This window comes from Pieris napi, chromosome 12, assembly GCF_905475465.1.
Source record: "Pieris napi chromosome 12, ilPieNapi1.2, whole genome shotgun sequence".
Classification (NCBI taxonomy): Eukaryota; Metazoa; Arthropoda; class Insecta; order Lepidoptera; family Pieridae; genus Pieris; species Pieris napi.
In genome coordinates, this window is record NC_062245.1 from 3,380,086 (window position 1) to 3,398,392 (window position 18,307).

At 32.0% G+C, this 18,307-nt stretch overlaps 1 protein-coding gene and 1 long non-coding RNA gene across 6 annotated transcripts in view; one reads left to right on the plus strand and one right to left on the minus strand.

Annotated features, from left to right (window-relative positions):
- The window catches only part of LOC125054812, a 231,412-nt gene that overhangs the window by 114,469 nt on the left and 98,636 nt on the right, over positions 1–18,307 (plus strand). The gene's annotated exons all lie outside the window — the stretch shown is intronic.
- Positions 11,849–12,602, minus strand: LOC125054814. Its single transcript, XR_007117775.1, has 2 exons — positions 12,561–12,602; positions 11,849–12,488 (listed from the first exon to the last, which is right to left on the minus strand). It is a non-coding gene; the product is annotated as an uncharacterized LOC125054814 (long non-coding RNA).

The following is an 18,307-nucleotide window of genomic DNA, read 5'->3' on the forward strand; positions in this document are numbered from 1 at the left end:
CTTGCTAATGAACAAATTATAGGATTGATCTAGAAACGCGTTCAAGAAGTTTATTGAATTATATTTTACTATTATACCAATTCGACTTAGGGTCCTTTAGGAAAAGAGGTACAATTTCAATGTCAAGTGTATGTTGCTTAGCTAGTAAACACCACGAATGTACTTAAACTCTCCGAATAGACAAAAAATCTCTTCAAATTGGGCGTGCTACTAAAGACTCTGACAACGTGTTTTGGTCAGTACTGATTACATATAAAAACACTTTACATAAAATAGATCTGTGTATCGGCCTCTTAAGGTAATATATAACTGGGTTGACAAAATAAAATAATCGTTTATACCGTCAAATATCCTCGTTATCGTTTTCGACTCTGCTAAACGCTTTTTGATCTTTCCTAAATTATGGTAGAAATCTCAAGCTGAAGATTGCTTAATTTGCTTAATAAAATGAAAGTCTTATCGAACTCTAGATAAAGTCATGAATGAATAATCCCTTTAGCAAGATGATTAAATCATATGCACAAGCTATCGATCCGTCAAACAATGCATATTGCTTCTTCGACTAATACCCGGGCCTCAGCGCCTTTATGCTCGAGCCGGGCTAATATCCGTTTTGAAAGTTTCCCGCACAATAACATAGACTGCCAATCTCCGGCGGATATTTCTTTACCGCCATCAATACACTGAGATAAAGGTGGCTTTTACACTGCAGTGGCATAAATACGGGCTAACCGATACTGGTAAACATTTTTTCCACCGATTGAAATGATAAGAGTCTATGGCGCTGGTTCGAAGTTTGAAATTGAAGGGATAATGTTGTTCCGTCGTGTTTTGTTTTGGTTCAATTGTTTTTTATAACAATAATAATTTATTTGCTAGAATATGGTACAAAAATGTTATGGTAGTAATCGAAAGTTCGCATATTCTGCCACACATAATGGCGTGCAAATTTGTCTTAAAAGGAATTTTACATAGAAGTTATATATATTATGATTCTTATAAATTAAACAATTCTTATATTATTTGTAGTGATACAATATAACATTATTATAATATAGTATAACGTTATAAAATTATTATTAATTATAATGTTTCACGCAAATAATCAATAATAGATTTTTTTTTTCAAAAGTAGTAGGTACATTAAGTTAAGTTTACATCTATATGTTTGTTAATATACTAACCTATCTTCTCACTCTATGGAATAACAGACGATTTTGCTCATTATGTGACTTTAATTAGCTTTTCTTGTTATATTACCTAATTAGGGAAGTTTGAATTGAGAAACTGATTTGAGACTCGTTCGGAACATATTTTTAACTCCGCTGTACGAAAGTTTTTGTCACAAATCCATAATTAAATGCACACAGGTGCTAAAGAAATATTATGGCCCGTCTTAGTTCTCATATTATCCTGAATGATCGTCTATGGGTTGTGTGATTGGCGAGACACACCATCTATGAAATATAAAGCCAATGACCTTGAAAGGGTAAGTAATCCGACTCTTCATAGAAACCTCACCCTCATTGATTTTCCATTCGCAAAAATTTTCGCGAAGGTCAAATTTTTGAAACAAAGGACTTTATGAAACCGGATCATTTTCGAGGGTTCACTAAAAAAGTGGTAAAGGGTTGTAAATTATACAATATTTTTGTCTCACAGATTATTCTTGACGATTTTTTTATTCTTGGGACTTATTTAGTATCTGTTATTCACATTTACTTTCGTCATCAAATACTTCGAAAACCTGATTATTAAAGCTTAGGTTAACCGAAATTGTGAAATAATAATTTTCATAAATATAAAAGTAAAAACTTTAGTACCAAGTTTGTGTTTTATTAACAATGCGTGTTACAAAGTGTTTCTTGAAAAGTAAATCGTATGTCAAGACTGTCAAACAATTTTTACTTCCGAATGTGACCCACTGTACATGTTAACTTTGTCTATGTATTTATTACAAAAAGTTACGATAGCAATATCATACGGCTCATTACGCAAGCAAAAACAAGTTTTGGTTATACTCTATGGTATTGTGTAAAATTATATGAAACGTTACATATTCCGTAGTAACGTTGCTTGGGTATTGTACAAAATCAAAAGTGCCGTGTCACCGGCATCCTTTGTAATATTTCAGACCCAAAAAACCTTTATTATGTCATTAAATGACGATGCAAGAAATCACCTGGTTCAAGTTATTCGTTATAAAAAAAACATTACTGGCAAGTATAATAACTAATTTAAAAGATTAAAGATTCTGTGATCATTTAAAAAACTAAAACTGTATTCATATATGTATACTAGTGGACCCGACAGACGTTGTCCTGCATGATATTTCAAGCAATTAGTAAAGCAAAGTATGAAAGTACCGACTGCAGCGCCATCTGGCAGGCTGATTTGTGAATCTAAACCATTCCCAGATCCCCTTGAACACACACAAAAAATTTCATCAAAATCGGTCCAGTCGTTTGAGAGAAGTTCAGTGACATACACACTCACAGAAGAATTATATATATAAAGATAATTTACACTTACGAACGGTTGGGCATAGTGCAGACATGTTTCTGCATCTGTTTCGATGATTATATTATACTAAAAATTATAATACTTTTATGGTATCTATGAAAGAAAACTATATCCTTGAAACCTCATCTCATAACTCTTCCTTTCTTGCCGAATCTTTAAGGTCTCTGCAGTGAGGCTTTGGAATTCACTCTCCGTCTCTATTCCTACTCCATCTTCCTTTAAATCTCTACTGTACAATCGTTACCTGGCCACATCGTATCCCTAACTTTCGTACTAACTGATGTGAGACTGATCTAAAATTATCGAGATTCATTTTTGGTTTAGTTTTTTGTTCCTGTTTTAGTTTTGTCTTAGTAACTATATGTATTATGTATTTTTGCACTTCTTTCTAACCTTATCGAATTTCTTATTCTCACAGTGGTGGCCTGTAAGAGATCGTTTGAAACCGACAAGGCCGCCAGTTGCCCTCCTTTTCATTTAATTATGTCAATTGTATTATATTTCTGTAAGCAACGAAGTTTTAATAAGTCAAATAAAAGTATATTTCTTTTATAGTCTGTACAGTTTTTTTTCTGTGTACTTCACATTACAGGTTTTGTAATTTAAATTGTGTTATATGACAACTTGCATAATCATCGTGCAATATCAATTCAAAGGGATCAAAAGCTATGTCTGTTACATTTTACATTTTTCCCGTAAAATGTAAAGTACGTTGTCATGTTTATTCCGCAAGTTACTTGGACCATATCCAGGTATCATTCAGGATAAAAATCCACTGGAATCCAGCCATGAAAATAAAATGAAAGTATATTCATGGTTCGGTAGCTTGTCAGTATGAGTTGAATGGAAAATGGCGAGTAAGGGCCAAGTAATATAAAATGGTTGCTGATATTTAATTTTTTTATGATAACTAGATAAAAAATAACTTTTTTCGAAAATAAATCAAATTTTATAATACATATAGTATTTTCAGTACAAAAATATCAATTTTATGATACATTAAGTTAACTTGCTAAATGTAAAATTAACGAAGTATTTAGATCGTGTTAACATTCAAAATTTAAAATATTTATTTTACGGCACGAAACTCTTGACTAAGGTAATAAAAAGATCAATGTTACTACAGTAGTAGAAACAGTTATCGTACAATCCCTGGTCTCAGATTTATCTGTTTGTGATATTTTTTATATATCTATAGTATAGTATCGGCAATCTATGCTGATTTTCTCATGGTGTTTCCCTTCACCAAACTAGCGACTGTTCAATGCGCACATACAATTAAAAGTCCATTGGTGTAAGCTGGGGTTCGAACGATCGCTGGGATGAAAGTTGCACCTTCCAGCCTCGTTGCTTACTTCTGTAGCCATGATTTTTTTATTTTTAGCCTTAAATTATTTCCTGATACTCTAATGTCTAATTATCCTATGTGTTTAAATATTTTTTACTGTTAGTATGTATCAGGAATCCTCTCCGGCGGAGGCTCCGCCGAGACTTGCCATCTTTCTCTATGCCGAGCTATTTGCATCCTGTGGACCTGCGATTTTTTTGATGTCACCATCCCATCGAGCGTAGGGTCTGCCTCTGTATCATTTCCCATGGATACTAACTATTAAATCCGGATTGGAAGGTTAATTTTGTTTTTTTTTAAATTTATTGCTTAAAGATTAAACCGGCTCGGTACCTAAAGAATTTAATATGATAACTTATATATATGTTTATGTACTTTGGACATGTTATTGGTATTTTCTGTTGCCAAACGAAGGATATTGATGATAGGATATTTAAAAATAAACATCCGATATTGAGATTTTTGTTCGCAGCGTACGCTTGCGAGTTAATATTGTGTTATGAAAAATCGTATACATTTTTTTTGATCTATTAATGATATTAACTTTCCTTAGCTTCAAAGACATGCCGTATATTTTCTTATAATTAGATAAAATATTATTTATATACTTTATATGATATTTATTTTTGAAACCACACATACATAGGAATCATAAGTAGATAGATCTTGCTGGTTCTTTATAAAACGAGTATATATCCTGCAAACTCGAACTTCTTGTTGTATAAAGATATTTTTACTTTTTTATACCACCAAGAACCAAAAAATTATCTCTCAACAAAAAAAAAAAAAAAAATAGTAATATGCTGAAAATGTTACATCAAACGTGCTATATTCTTTTGCACCGAATGAAGGGCGCGAATTTTAACACTAAGTTCGCGCCTCTGAAAACGTGCCCGACGTATACCTACTACAGTAGGTACCTCAGCAAGCAACCTTTTTCACTGCAGTGAAAAAACATAGAATATTATTGTCAAAATAAAGGACGTTACCTCCCACAGAGATCTTTATGTTTTAACATACTAACTAGACTACGAAGTGGGAACCCTTTCAACAAGCTCTTACATTTGCATGACTTATACTTGCACATACTCAGCGCTATTTTGCATGTATGTGCTTTAAATAGTGGTCGGTTTCGAAACAGTCGAAACAAACAACGATCGCGATAATTTATAATCTCTACCCGTTCTCGTACCTCGTACGTTAATATAAAACATTTTTCTAATAGCTAATTCCATGACCCCATTGCGAGTATCTTGGCATAGTTTAAGCCCAGCTTTGCCGCTTAATCGAGCAATTTAGCATAATGAATACCGTCCACTACTGAGCAGACATCTTAAGCCGCCATTTTATAAAAGCCTCCATTTGCTTTTAACGCTCAACGCTTAGTTTTGCTGACATTTTTAAGAATTATCTTTGTTGTACTTAAAACGTCTGGTAATGTGTTGATTAAAGAGGCGAATTGTTTTATTTTCTTCATCATTCAAGTCACTTTCTGATCCTATCACTTCAATAGCGAACGCTAGTCGGCAATTTATTAATGCTTGTTAAAACAGTAAAGTAACTATAGCTGTCACTGTCGACATAATTTCCAGCTATTTATATGGATATAATGCAATTTTTTTAAGAAATCTTCATAGCAACAATCAAACTTCTTTTGTGGGCAAAATATTTTTTTAATAATTCGTATTGTTCTCGTAGTAAGAGCGTTTGATTGATTTACGCGTTTTACTTTAATTTTGGTATAAGATTTTACAAAGTTTTCATTTAGTTTAAATTTGCCGCGTCGCCGCTGACGTCAGACAGCTGTTAATGAGTGACATCTAATGACAGGTTATGTGTTTACCATAGAGTACAATATATATAGGATATAGAGTCAAATCTCGATATTGTAGCGCACTAGCACTGCCTGGAGATAGTTGTGCTAACTAATATACAATCAAAGCGCGCGTATGCATTGAATTTTAGAAATTATAATTAAAATAACTGCTGCTTTAATTTCATCATTTAGTAGAAGTTGGATACTAAATAATATACGAATTATAAATCATAAATCAATTGTACCTCATTATTTTTAATCGCAGAAATAAAGTATTAGCGCGATATGGCTTGAATTTAATTAATATGTAAAACAAAGCTATGTAATAAACAGATAACTTTATGAGTATACTGACGAAACTTCCATATCTAAATACAAATGGTGCAAGGTAAAAATTCAAAGGTATAACGTAAAAGAGGATCTCACGTGATACCCCAGAGTACATACATTAATAAAACTTGGACATTATTTTTTTAACGTTATATCACTGCCATCTACTGCAATCAGATGTAAGGAACGAAGAAAGTATCATTCAAGGTACCCTTCCGTGTAACATAATTGTTTAGATTTTAAGCTTATCCAAAACACAAACGCTAGTTAGAATAAAATAAAGAACAGTGCTTAGTAACGCTAATAAAATTATGAAGTGTTAATTACCGATGAGACGGTTTAATTGTTGTGAATATTGTGAGTGTTGAATAGGTTAACATTTCAGAAATAATAAACCTGAAAGTAGGTACATTAAATGTCGTTTCTTGGTTTTTCAGAGAAACGCAATTCTCTTTTCTTGCTTAAACCTTATAACTTTATAAGTAACATTATATGTGTACGCTAAACGTATTAAACTCGTATGCATTTTTACATTACTTTGTACGAGGCACTCTCTCGTATTAAGTTAAATAACTCTCATAAAGGTTTCCTCCAACATCAAGTACCTTCCGTGACATTTTGATAGAGTAGCTTGTACAAGGAAATAATGGGCGTGTACAAACATATAAGCTCAAATATGAGTGATCGAAATGGGTTCTTTGTTGTGTTAAACTTATTATATATATTATAATATTGTATAATTAATTACTATATAATTGAAGCATTTCAATAATAGTTTAATTATAATTTAGTACACATTTGTTGCTTTTTGTCAATTCATGTTTATGGTATCATGAAAAGAGATCAGTGCTTATTTAACTAAGTTTTTATGAATAGGTTAACATTTATTTTATAAGCAATTTTGACAATAGTTTTGCTATTTTTATTTGGCCAGTGTCAGAAAGGAAATTGCGCGGAAATAACACATTTTTCTTTAGATAAACGGTTCATAGCTGTCAATTCTAAATAACAAATCCGGTTATAGAAAGTTTTGCAATGAATACTGTTTGGGTTCAAGAACGTAACCAAGTCTCTCGTTCAAAAATCCTTTATGTATAAAAACAGCTACGTCATATTATAATAGCAAAATTAAGGAATTTTTGTTTTGAATATCCATCCGCACCGGTCCGGTACTTTTGCTGGGCAAAACAAAACAAAAATTAAAGTAGTTGACGTTTAGTATTTTTATTGGCTTACCAAGGTTTGTATTGAGTGGGAGTGCGTTTCTCTTGTTTTGTGTTTTACGCAGAAGATGGCGCACATAGCGACATAGCACAAATAATAACAAAAGCATTGCAACCGCGTTAAAATATTAAACAAAGAGATATGTTTTATTAGTGCTTATTCTAAGGTGACAGGAGCTGAAGGGAAAATAATGGATATTTAAGAACTAAATCCAATTTTATAACGATTCCATAAGAATGACGTTTCATCCTGACGTTTGACTATTCACAAACAAAGTAACAATAACCAATTTGACAGTAACATATTTGCCATAGTTAAGGCTTGAGTCAAAATTCCTTTCCGATCAGCTAACGCCACATGAATTTGTATGTAAATGGTCACGTGATAAAGCGTGATCTAGTGTCAATCTCATACGAATTCCTTTGGCGGTAGTGGGTCACGTCTGTTGTTAAGTGTTTTTGTCTCAAGCCCTTGGGTTCGTCAAGACTCTCTCTTACAAAAACTTGATTAGAGAAAAAGTTTTTTTTTTTAAATTAACTGTCATGTCTGCCATTAGAACAAGTATTTATTATCATGACTAATTGCCTTTATGTACTTTATATACTACTTGTGACCCAATGAGAATCTTTTAATAACCATAATTGTTCAATTCATTAATGCGTCCCATAATTTATTCGAAAAAACCATTCGTTTCCGAGGACTGAACACTTACCTTGCATTTAGCTAGATGGAACTCATCACAGTGATAAATGGCTTGTTTAAAACAAACTCAAAATGTTCCGCGTCTAACAGGCTTTTTGGAATTATTATTTGTATTGCAATAAAATTAAAAACATAGGCCATGATATGCAATATTGGTACTCTGGTTTCATGTTGTTATTTGTAATGCACGAATATTTATAAAATGATTTTGTCTGCTTTTACTATACTAAATACTTAAATCGTAATCTGTGCCAACTAAAATACAAATGTCATTAATAATATAAAATGTCATAGTACAATTTTTTGTATAGATTTTACATTATATTATATTTGAGCCAAATTTTTGTTTATTTATTTAACAAATATTGATTTATTTTTATGTTTTAGGTCAAGATGGCGACCGTCTCAGCCAATTTAAATGAAGTTAATCTTCTTATATGATCACGATCAACTTATTAGATACGTTTCCGGTAGAACCATTTAAGTGGGTCCCCCCGAATTTATCCTGTTTTAGGGTCTTCCGGGAGCGTCCCGTGGGAGATTAACAAACTGTCCACATATTGAATACTATATTACCCGATGATAGCCAATAAAGAAATCGTATGAAACTTCATAAAAACGCTTTTGAGAGTTAAAACGAGTAGACAAGTTATTTATTTTTGTTTACATTTAAACATCACGTTTTCCAATATGTTCTGTGTTATGACGAAATTCGTACTGTATTATTGAACTAGCCCTAACGCTTTATTATACTTAAAATGATGAAATTATTATTTGTTTCTATCTATATATTTTATAATCTATGGTACAATATCAAGTTAGAATCTGTGAGAAATTTCTTAACGTAGTGTTCGTTCCATAAAAACAAAATACTAATATCAGTTCTACTGTAACATAATTATAGTTAAGACAACAAATTATAATCATTTTTTTAACAAAAACAACATATCCAGGTATAACTGTTGCTTAGATATTCGCACATATGAATTCCATCTTTAACTATATCTTTAGTTAAATTGTTTTTTATTCTATATAATTTATGTTAGATCTCTAGCTTATAAAATAAATATAACTGCTGACGAAACAATGTTTAGAATTAACAGTCTAAACCAGTCAACAATATTGCAGCTTCCGTGCACATGGCTATCACCAACATGCCGTAACATCAATGAAACAGTCACAGAATTGTGTCTGTCCCAGCCAAATTCGGACTTTTATCTCTACTTAGAGCTTTGACAATCGGCTATATAAATTTGGAACACTATCAGGGAAAGAATAGTACGCCTAAATTTACGACCCGGGAGAGAGCCGTTAAGTCTCGTTATATTGAGCTATGGTCCAATCGGGGGGATATTACTATCGTATATTATGTTTTCATGCAAAACCCGATGCGAGAAAAAATTGTCAATAAAATTCTATCGATTGGCCTAGTTAACAAGAAATGCAAAAATCCTTTGTTAAATTACACTATCGTATTAAATTGTTCACTGCGTTACGACTCTCTTGGATCAGTTTAGGTTTGAGAGAAGAAAGCGATGTATGATTTTGTCTGCATACGGTATATAAACAGTGTATTGTTTTAGTTAAGTTGCATTTGATTTAGTTTATTTATTTATTTGCTCAACACTATTCCTACAGCTACTCACTAAAGAATATCCAAAAATTTACACTGAATTAAATTTTTCATTACACAAAAGCCAAAAACGGAATACACATTCAAACATAAAGCACAGTTTCATCTATATATACAAAAAATATAACAAAGTATATATGTATTTGTAATAAATTCTAAATTCTAAGTTCTAAGATTCATTGATCATTATAATATATACTTATGGTCTAAGATCCCGCTGCAGTATTGGTGCGCTCATCGACTATTTGTTTAAAACCAAATTTTTATGTTTATTTATAATTAAGAGAATATATATTTACTAGGGTGCCTATCAAAATTTGGCCGCCATTATTTTTAATTAAATTATTTTTAAGTGAGTTTTGGTAAAAAATTTCGTTCATTTATTATTTAAATAAAATAACGTCTACATCACGGTAATTAATATGAAGATTCTAAAAAATCATGGGTGCCGTTGCGCACATGGCCGCACCTCTTTGCAGCCAGGTGTAAACAGGTATGATTTCGATAAATTTATACGTTTATAACCTATTTTTATTAATTATATGTCAAATTGAAGCTAATTTTTTTCTATTAATTATCATATAAAGTTGCTTAATTAAATCTGGCCGCAAATAAGGGCTACTGGCTGTTAAAGATAATAAATATTTAAGGTAGAGTGAAAGAGAGTTAGCGCGTAACATCATTTGTCAGACGAGGACAGCGATTGATTCTGCAGCGGGATCTCGTACTATTAATATAAAGGAAGAATAACAAAGCCATTATTAATAAAATATACCGGAGTTTTTTTACATTATTTTTTAAACATTTTTTTAGTTTCATTAAATATATCTATTTGCTGGTAATTTGTGTTATAATCTGAAGGTATACGATACATTAATAAGTTACGTAAATAGTTTGTATTAGACCGAGGAATTTTAAATAGTTGGGTTTGCCTTGTATTGTATGAAGAAGGGGTGTGAAAATTTGCTTTTTTATGATAATGTCGTACTATGTGCAAAACCGGACATTTACTAAATCAATAACGGCGAACCCCTAATCCTATTGATTAATCGTATTTTAATCCGATAAAAACTGTATTTCATAGAATTAAACATACGTCCAGACGTCCGCATAAATCGACCTTATCACCCAGACCTGTCTCGGCAGCCGTTTGATTCAATTCCTGGTACAATTTATTGCTGTGTCCGTTTACTAAGTAGCCCCTAAAAGTAACATTTCAACGAAGAGCAACATCTCCTGTGGGATTCGGGAATTTCCGTGTGATTTAACGGAAGCAGAACTATTTGAATTTGGAATTCAGTTGCGCATAGAATAACTATATATACCTAATATATGGATTAGATGCTGTACCTGTACTTCTAGGAATCCAACGCTAAAGCTGTACAGTACAGTAATTAACATGACTAATTTTGATAACAACATATCTGAGGGTAACTAACCAACAGACGTTGCCATTTCGTGTATTGCATAATCAGATCAGATTCATAGCGTCTGTGTATATTATGTCAATTAACTTATGACTATGACTTTAAATAGCACAAAACGATTTAGATTTTTCTTTAAAATATTAAGTCTTAATTGTCTTATGTTTTCTGTTTCATATATTTTGTTTGTCAATGTAATCAGTTTTGGCTTTGTACATTGTCTAAGTGCTTTCTTTTATAATTTGCATATGTGTTAGCTGTAAGATTACTAATAAATAAATACAGGATGGATATTATCTTCAAATCCGCAGACATGCACGCATCAGCTTATTAAACTTATTACTTTTATAATAAAAAATAATATATTAGTCTAGTTTTTAATTTTATTTTATTTCATATAAAACTTTGGATCTGATTACAAAACCATCATCCACGGTACATATACTCGGTCTTACTAATAAAGATTTATGCACATTGTATAAGCCTGTTATAAGAAAAATGTTACTAATAATTCCTGAATTGACAAGGTTGATGTATACTGCTGTTATAACAAGTGTCTGGTTTGTATGAAGACTTGTACAATGCTTATACAACGCAGAGGCCTAGTTTAACGGGTGTATAAGACAAAAATTGCGTAATTTTATCTGATTTCGCGTTTGACAGCATTTTTTGACTGTTTAGTTCAAGGAAAGATTTAAGTTAGTAGGTATTTGTGTTTGTTGAAAATAGATTTTATAGATCAAATGGAAGATTTAGATAATATTGATATGCAGCTAATACATACGATTGAAGATTTGCCGCCTCCAAGGAAAGTCTAAACATACCAAACTCGGTGCGAAACGGTGCAAACTTTCGCATGGCGATTTCAAAACAAAATACTGCTTTTCAAAGAAGTATGTTATGAAGATCTGTGACATAGTGCGAGCTGATGTCGAAAAGAGTAATAGAGTTGGAGGGTTTTCGATTTAGGTGTCTTCTTCATGGCTTCTCAGTGTCATTAGAAAATGCCAAATTATATATAGTACCACTGGCAATCCTCCACAATATTGCTATTGATATCAAAGAAGACCTGGATGTTACGTATGATGACACTGAGAATGCTCCAGAAGAACCAAGGCCAACCTAGACGCCCCCAAGCAATCTGGCTGGACAAGCTGCTAGAGCTGCTTTTATTGAAACATATTTTTAAGGCTGTTTTATTTACATAGGTGTGGATAGTTAAGGACTACAAATAAATAAAAAGTTATATTTCATTTAAAACAGGGGTTTTATTTTTTTATAAGTATATAATTATTCATTTAATTGCTGCTGTAACAATTTGAGCCTTAGAAGATGCTCCTGTCTAGCCCTTTCGTGAGCTTCGGCAAGTTGCTTCTGTTTGAGCTCTTGTGTTTCAGCCATCTGCCTTTGTTTTGTTTCGTGCTCTTCCTGCAAACACTGGAACACTACCGTGTTGCGGAGTTTGGCACTTTCCACTATTTGAGATGCCTAAAAAATTTAAGTATTATCGTTGAGGGGTTTTGAATGAAATAGTCCTTTCTCTATCACATTGATACTAACCTCTTCTAACTTTTGTACTGCAGAACGCGTACTTTTGTTTTTTGCGTAACTTTTTATGTAAAATTCTAGTCCTCTTTGTCTGAGGTTTTGGAGTTTCTATTAGCTGCAAATAATAAAATGTTATTAGTATATTAAGTAAATGTGTATATAATTGCTTTGGTTGATAAAATAAATACAACTTACATTAGAATTATGAGTTGTATCAGAATTATTAAATCAAACGTCAATCAAACACGGCGGGTTGCCAGGGTAACAATAAATAAGGGTCGTTTTGTTATTCAACCAATACACATCGATTATTGGTCAAAGAGGTGTTTATGCCCTGTACAAGGTCTATTCACTGAATTACTATCACCTTGTTATAACGCATGTAAAGTGATTTTTTATTAGTAAGACCGACTATGTGTATCTCACGTCGATTTGAAAACCTCCTCCCTCTTTTGAAGTCATTTAAACGTGTATTGTATACTGGAGTAGTAAGTAGCAACTCAGAATGTTACCCTTGTGATATATAGACTTAGACATTAAGAAAATAATTTAAAGGCAAGCGCTTGTTCGGTTAGTTACTATATTTTCTAATGTCCTTTTCCCAGGCTTTCAGTGTTCCACATTTCAGATATTGGTTCATAAATAAAATTTAAGTTTAATGTAAAATTCGGCTTCGAATATATAATTTATAGGTAAAGGGAGTAGAAGCCAATAGTTATAAAGCAAACGGCTTCGAAACTTGAATTAAGTTAATTAAGAAACCTAACATTGAACACGAATATTGATTTAGTACGACAAAGACTTATAATTGGATTTCTTGTGATACAAGCTTTTGATAAAAATATAATAGTGTCAATTAAATACATTTTTAAATTTAAAAAAGAATTTGATGAATTTGTTTTGTAGACAAATTATTGTAGTCTGTTAAATTATGTAAATTGAGGTGCAAATCTGTTGGCTAGCCTTAATTAAAAAAAAAAAAGGGTGCGTGTACTTATGTACGCGCGTAAGAAGTTATACTTCTTTGGCATTATTAAAAATAGTTTTTGATTGCATGCAAATAATTAATTACAATTAAATAATCAAAGACTGGAAAAGGAGTCATTAAAGTCAATAAAGTTCAGTTTACATTTGAAAAATTAATTAAATAAATATTTATTATTATTCTCTTACATTAAACAAATAAAACACTATTTATCTTTAAAACATTTTTATTTCATTATACTATTTATTTTTAAGTGACTCTAATGTCTTCATCAGAATTTCGGTTTGTAATTTTAAATTAATCATTACTTGGTTGTGCATCTACGAGGCTTCTCCAAAACTACTTGCTTTCTGCAACAAATAAGAGAATATTAATTTAAGCTCTGTCCATGCAAAACTTAAAATTTTTTATAATTCATATTATAAATTTTTTAACACATTTATATTAATATAATTATATAAATGTGTTAATAATATAATTTGTAGCACATGCTACAGACCTGGATAGCAACTTTCTTTTATTCTATTTAGAGATAGAGATAATTTAAATATAATACCGGTGTCTTCCTTGTAGGTTTCTTTGGAGTTGTTTGGGGATTCTTGTTGTTCAGTTCGACATGATTTTCTTTAATCCTACAAAATAATGAAATTGTTAAGTTATGTTGTCACTGTTGTGCACACCTTTGTTTGGCTTTTTTAGTATTCAAGTTATGTCAAAACTGATTTATTACCTTGTCATTGTTGGCTTTATTTGCTTTTGGGATATCAATTGTTTCCAAAATGATTTTATTTGTAATAACCTGAAATATATAAATAACATCTATTAATTTAAGTATCATGGTGAGTGGTTCGCACTCAGGTATTAAGGTGTATTATACCCACTGTCCATTATAAGTGGGAATGGGCTCACTTCTGGCAGGACAGAGTTTCGGTACTACAAGTGCAACATGGATGTTTTGAGGTATTACAATATCTCTAACTACCCTGTAGGGGAATAAAGTAATGTTGTAAGCATATGCCTATGCTTGAAAGGTTGAACCTTGAACATCACCATACATCATATTTATAATTAACATTCCTACCTCGACACCATCACAATCAAATTCATTGAAATCTACTTCAAACCATTGTGTCTCGAGAAGGTGATGGTGGCTTTGTTCCACCTCCAGTTTTTGATGTTTCACGGCGATAAGATGACAACTCTTTTTTTGTATTCAATTTAGTGCACTTCCACTGATTCATCAATTGTTTTTTGTCTCTTGTCCTTATATTTGCTAGATTAAATCTGATGTTTTGATTAAATAATGTGGTCATTTTTTTGAGATGCAGGTACTTATTAAAATGTTTACTTCTCTGTTATATCGCTCCAAGCCTTCATTTTCTCCTTATTAGTATTCGTGCTTAAATCTTTGTTCTCAATTATTGATATATAGGGTCGTAGAATATTTCTAAAAAGTTGCTGTAACAAACGCAATAAACAAAAGCAATGAATAATGGTTCATGTTTCAGTTTTAATCAACAATAATACTCGATAATACATACGGATAGTTAACCTCAATTGTATTGAAGCACTCAGGAAGGTTAGCACAGTTTTTTCACAAATATTTTATATTATTTCACAAATATTTTGTATAATGAAAATAACTAGGTATATAATTATTAATTTTAAACAATAATTAAAACTCCTATATTTGTTTAAAAGGTAAATGTCATTGTCAGATGTCAATTGTCATGGTCATTCAAAATTCTTGTTAAGCTGCTAAGCTAGAATATGCGTGAAGTTAGCTTCACGCATATTCTATTTCTTTTTACTTGTAGTTTGTCTTATTCCCATCTCGCTCGCGCACGCTATATCACACTGCCAATTTTGTGTCATAGGTGCGCGCGCAATCGTAAAATTTCACTCTCATCAATTTTTCATAACGCGCCTAAAGAAGTACAACTTCAAAAATAATATGTGATGTGTTTGCGTATTCATTGTTTTGTACGAATCGAATTCAGAACGTTAGGTGAGGATGGCAACAGCGTTGTGCCTTCATTGGGGCTAAAATCAACAACGGAAATTAAGTAAACTGATGATTGTTAATAACCTTTTAGATTTTATAAGAATACAAGCGACCTGTCCTTGGCACAAGTGAACATTGAATTTTTAAACATTTGTGTATGAACTTGAACATACAGGTTTAGACAGTTGTTTTATTTAAGACATGTATGTATACAGGACAACATCTGTTGGATTCACTAGTAAATAATACTAGGCCGAAGAGAAATGTAATAGATATTGATGTAAAATATTTATTTTATCATTATGACATATTTAGTTCCTATCACAATGTGTTCTTTTCTGCATATTACTTTTACAAAATCATGTCGATGTTTCACATCTGCCAGGCGTCCCGTGACGGTTCACATTTTTTTTCTATAATAATATTATTTAATATTTCGATCAACAATAATATAATAATATTTATGTCATATCTACTTATGTAATTGACTTTTAGTTTTTAAATTTATTATTTTTATGGTTATGGTTAAGAAACATAAAAATTTCCTCTTTATACTAGTATATATAAGTATGGAAAAATCAACATATATGTTATGATTTCCACACAGAAAAATAGGACTTCCGTATATGAGTTACAGCGTGAATCACACAATGTTTGCGACAGTTACGGAGGTATTTTTCTGAATTATTATCTTCCAGACTGGAATTTACTTTGATTTAACAACGTACGGTACGTTGGGAGAAATAATGAGCACAAAGATTGTGACTTTATGTGTTTATATTACATTATTTTTAAATGAATGCGAACAGAACAATATTTGCTTTAAAATATTTCGTATTTATTTGTGATCGGGTACGAAACAATCGGTAACGTTCGTCATTACTAAAGAAGTTGTTGGTTCGATTCTGAAAAAATGCTGATAATAATAATTCTTTATTTTTCTCCCATATTGAGACAAACAATTAAGAAGGCATTGAGAGACTGCCTTGCGATTCTGTAAGTCACTTTTCGAACTCACACTGCGGTTTTCGCAGCGGCGGTCGCGCTCAAATCAGTCGTGAAGCAGTCATTTTACGATTTGGCATTCTGATAAGGAGGGAGCTTGTAGTTTATTGTTTTATGGCATGGCTGGTTTCCAAGCTAGGTAAGAACCTGTGATATGGATAACCAGGCTTCCATTCCACAGCAAAGTCATACTGAGTCATAACAAAAAAAAGTACATATATGAGAAAAGGCATTTAACATATATTCATGTTCAAATATAATTTTAAAATCACACAGTGCTTCCCTATGATCGTAGGCTGTATGTAAAGGGAATGGTATTGTTAAGTTAGGGCAGAAGTAATAGGGATGTTGTCATCGGTAAGACAGTAAGGACTGAGGTAAGAAATTAAATTTAAAAAAACAAAATTATGTATAAATTAAAAAAAAAGGGTTATGGAATTAACTATTAAGTTTGTTATGGAAGATATGGGAACCACACAGGTATTCTTTACTTAAAAGGGTTCTTAAATCTTACACATAATGCATTTTATAATGAATAAACACATTTTTATTTTATTATTACTTTGTGAGGGAAATACCATTTAGGTACAACTCAGAGACGACACTTAGCGATAAGTAAGACTCCGGTATGACAAAAATGTTTTGAAATTGAAATACGGTAGTAAGACAGCACTGTCTCGACTCTCTTATCCTATGCGTCACGTGTGATTGTAAGAGACAGAAAATTTAACCTTTAAATCTCATCTTGATAAAATGACTTCAAATGCAACCCACACATTGAGAATCTTTGAGGATTCCTATCATATTCTACAAAGGGCGGCATGTTTACTTTTGAAGTGTGACGAATTATATTGTCTATGGTTTATAATATACATTTAAATAAAACTTATTTGTAAACGTAATTCTATTCTATTCTATTTATTTTCAGATAGTAATAGATTAGATAACAGAAGAATTGGTTTTCTTAAATAATGATTTTATGGCAACACTTTAACGCTCTGACATAACGCGATAAAAACATTGACAGCTGAGGATTCGGAAACGTCAAACCCGCAAAAATTAGACATGAGAACAATTTCGGGCGAATTTCCGTAGCGCGGGCCGTTTAACCCAATAAATTTGAACCATTACGCGTGTCAACCAACACCGCTATAAACCGTTTACAGCTTTGAAACACATTTTTATTGAAAACAGAAGTCGAATTCATTTCAGTAATTGCCCATTACATAAAATATCATTTGCATAGGAACAGGGGTGTATAATTTTATGGTAACAAAAATCTGTCGATTCTTTGACTTTCGTTTACTTTTAATGATTTTTTTTTATAGAACAGGGGGCAAACGGGCAGGAATCTCACCTGATGTTAAGTGATACCGCCGCCCATGGACACTCTCAATGCCAGAGGGCTCGCGACTACGTTGCCGGCCTTTTAAGAATTGGTACGCTCTTATCTTGAAGGACCCTAAGTCAAATTGGTTCGGAAATACTTCAGTGGGCAGCTGGTTCCACAAAGTGGTGGTGCGCGGCAAAAACTACCTTGAAAAACGTTCAGTTGTGGAACGGCGGACGTCGAGGTGATACGGGTGGAATTTCGTACTTCGTACTGCCTCCACGAAATTTATAAATATTACAGGAAGTTAGAAGCTTTAAGAAGCTTTTTTTACAGAATGAGATACCGAGAACTCTATATTTTGTATTTTAGTGCCTATTTATTTGTTGCCAGGAAAAAATGTATTGAATAGCAAGTGAGTCAAAGCCTAAATA